This window comes from Merops nubicus, unplaced genomic scaffold, assembly GCF_000691845.1.
Source record: "Merops nubicus isolate BGI_N331 unplaced genomic scaffold, ASM69184v1 scaffold2018, whole genome shotgun sequence".
Classification (NCBI taxonomy): domain Eukaryota; kingdom Metazoa; phylum Chordata; class Aves; order Coraciiformes; family Meropidae; genus Merops; species Merops nubicus.
In genome coordinates, this window is record NW_008624911.1 from 32,221 (window position 1) to 36,037 (window position 3,817).

The following is a 3,817-nucleotide window of genomic DNA, read 5'->3' on the forward strand; positions in this document are numbered from 1 at the left end:
CTGAAATAGCAAAGAATCAGAGTGGCAGGGGTTGGAAGGGACCTCTGGAGATCATCTAGTCAAACCCCACTGCCAAAGCAGGTTCACCTAGAGCAGACTGCACAGAAATGTGTCTAAGTGAAAGTCTTCAGAGAATGAGGCTCCACAACCTCTCTGGGAAGCCTGTTCCAGGGCTCCATCACCCTCCTAGAAAAGAAGTTTTTCCTTATTTTTAGGTGGAACTTTCTGTGTTCTAGTTTGTGTCCATTGCCCCCCTGTCCCTTCACAAAGAAACGTAAAAAGTAATTTAATGGTAATTCAAGTAAGTTTTTAGTGCAGTAAACATACTGGAGGACTGTAAGACCTTGAATGTCCTTCAGGTAGAATATCCTTCAAGTCCTTACTTGATGATGTTCAAGTAAGATCTTGAATGGCAGGGGAGAGCTGGGTCTTTGAATGCCTCCTTGTTCTATTGTTCTTTTTGTCCCTATCAGCACTAAATTAGAGAGGGGGCACAGAGGCAAAGAAATAATGAAAGTACTTGCTGGAGACAAAAAGGGTATGGTGAAAGCCCCGGCAAAATATGGACCCGAAACACGAATCAGAAAGCTTAGATGCAGGACAACCAAAGGCAATCTGACTGCTGCTTTCCTGTTTGCTTCCACTCCAAAGTAAAGAGGCAGATGGCTAGGAAGATATTGGACAAAATCTTACTATATTGCCAGTATCATTCTAGTAGGACTAGATAAGGTTTCTGTGAAGCAGATTTCTATCAGCCTCTCAGTGCTTGAAAAAGAGGATATTATGATGACAGCGAGTGCTAAAATGGGGTTTTTGGAAGGAAGTAACACTGAGAATTAGACACAGTCAAAGCTGTAATAGAGCTGCACTGCATTAAAAAGAAATTGTTTTCCTTTTCAAAGAAATCCTGACTAGGTGCTTCGATGGATGAAGAGGGATAACACAGGAAGAATGAGTTCTTAAAAACTAGTGTTTTTAGTTTTTAATTTCTCTTACCATTCCAAGAATATATACAACATTTCTTATACTAGATTTTATCATTCTTTCTGCACCACTAGGAAAACTGCCAGCCAACTTCCAATTATATTTTGTCCTGAGGAAAACGTGTACAGAAATGATAAATTGTCAGGTGTCAGACTGTAATTACAACACTGACAGAAAGTCTTATTTTAATTTGGCAACTGAAACCATTTAAAAGAAAAATCTAATTATTGCTAAACATTTGATACTCCAACAGAATCCAGAAAGTAGGCAGGGTGGAACCTCTCTATTTTAGTCAGTGTACATGCAGTAAATTACAGTCCCTGCCCTGACAGAGAAGGGATGTAGAAATAAATCACTTTGACCAACTAGGCAAATACTTTAGCTTTATAATGTTGGAGTGTTTTACACGTCTGGAGTTATTGCTAATTGTGATATGAAGTGATGGTCATGCCATGTATCTGTTACTGTGAATTTAACACAGCTGTCTACAGCTGCCTGCCCAAAGAGGGACCTGGGCTGCACTTAGAGGGACTGTGGTGTGACTTTACCTGCAATGTCACGTGTCAAACATAACTGGGCATATTCAATGTCTATGAATCTTTCCCATGTCAAGAGAAAGATTTATTGTCATCACAGAAGAAAGCCCACAAATCCTGGTAGCTCACATTTAAGTCATCAGGGGAACTTAACTACACCTTGCATACTAAGCATGACAAGAAAGCTCTTGTGGAGCAGAGAAAAAAAGCACAGTTCAAATGAGAAGGCTGGGATCGATAGGACAGAAGGGAAAAAAAATGCTACTTTTTTTTTTGAAGACAGTGTACAGGTGTTATGTTACTTGAAAGTGACAGCCACTTAGGACAAATGCCATTTTCCTGCACATTTTGCTACCCAGATCTGGATGTCTGGTACATGAACCAGGCAAAAGGCTGCCTGAAGCCATTTTCTGTAGCGGAGAGAGAAACCAGTGAAATGTTCCAGGGAAATCATCAGGTCTAGGGCACCAGCTCTCTAAGGTGCCAGACTTTTACTGACTCCTGTAGAAGGCAAAATATATAGGCACCTTCAGAACCTATGAACAAAGCAGAAACAATCCAGCCAGTGCAGAAAGCACCACAGGGAAGAGTACACACAGCACTGACAGCTACAGACACTTGCAGACAGCAGTGTTCTTCAGAACCTATGAACAAAGCAGAAAAAATCCAGCCAGTGCAGAAAGCACCACTGGGAAGTGTACACACAGCACTGAAAGCTACAGACACTTGCAGACAGCAGTGTATTGGTAAAACTGCAGCTTTCCTTCCCAGGAAAGCCACAGAGCCTGAAATCTCACAAGCTGAATTAATACACAACTCCATCAACACCAGTCAGTAGCTGACATGCATAAATACATGGCTTTCAGACCTCTTTGTCTGTTAAGAAGTACACTGCTGCACTGCATGCCTTCCCTCTCTCTCTCAGTAACATTTGCCATGACATTTCCCAATCAAAACCTGTCCTGAATCTTGATTACAGTAATTCGGCAGCAGAGTTAAACTGGCTTTCATCAGAGCCTCTGAAAGATTTCACAGCACTACATCCACAGTCACTGAGAATCAGCAGGTACTTCAGGCACACACCCCTTATGGACATGGATGATTCAATTTTACTCTTTGAAGTAAAGATCTCTTTTACATGAGTGTTAAATGAGAGCAGTAGGTGGGCTGTTAGCAAACTGCCTAAATGGCACAATAATCAAATCAGCCAGTAAAGACAAGGGTGAGGTGGCTGGGAAGGAATGCAGACATCTATCTGCCAGGCAGTCATCCTCAGCTTGCTTTGCACCCGACGGAGAGGAGCAGGCATCTCCTGGGCTGTGAGTCATCTGCTCAGCCACTCAAAGTAGGTCAGATGAATCACACCCTCAGAGAGCCTTTCTCTATTCATGGACTACATGCCACTGGTTTAGATGGAGATGTCTCACAAGCCTGGTCATTAACAGCTAGGTTGAATAAATAACTTCTGTGGAATGAGCAATAATGGTACAGCTGATTTGTACATACCAGACACACGTGGGACACAGGTGCAGAAGCCACCTGGAGGAGCAAGCCTTTTACTGTCATGCCATCAAAATAAAAGGTTTAATTAAATATATCTTCTCCTTTCATCGACAAGTCAGTCAGCTCTTCACAATGAGTGCTGGGCTCTGGGCCCAGTCTTGGAGAAGATTCTCAGGGATATTAGCAACAACTTAAGGTGCACAAAGAATCCAGGGTTTATTAATTAAAAATCCCAACAACTTCAGAGCAGAGAAAAAAAGCCAAAACCATTTTGCCTTTTACCCAAATACCTGTAATATCAAGATTGTGTGTCAGCTAAAAGAACTGGTGCATGCAGAGGACAACTGATACTCTGACACACTGCTGTTCAAGACACTTAGTAAAAGGACATTTGCTTACATGTTGGTGCAACTGTGTCCAAGCTCCTTTTGTTCCATTTTGAACACAGAAGCTGCCTAACCAATTGGACTCTGTTAATACTGGCTTCTCCCTTTCCATTAGTGAATAAACATTTTATAAAGTCCACAGCTGCAGGTCTAGTTCAAAGAGAATTTGCAGCTGACACAGAATGAAGCATTGTCCAGGGGGGGAAAAAAAATCATTATGGAGCAGAAGGTCTGAAAATGGTATGGAAATGTAAATATTAAAAGTTTGACTTAAGGCAGCACAGGAGCTTCTCTTATTTTTTAACTTTTAATTTACTAACATTCAAAAGGCAATCATGTTGGACATGCTGGAGCAATGGACTGAGGTCAATTGGAGGAGGTTAGGAGGTTTAACAAGGCCAAGTGCTG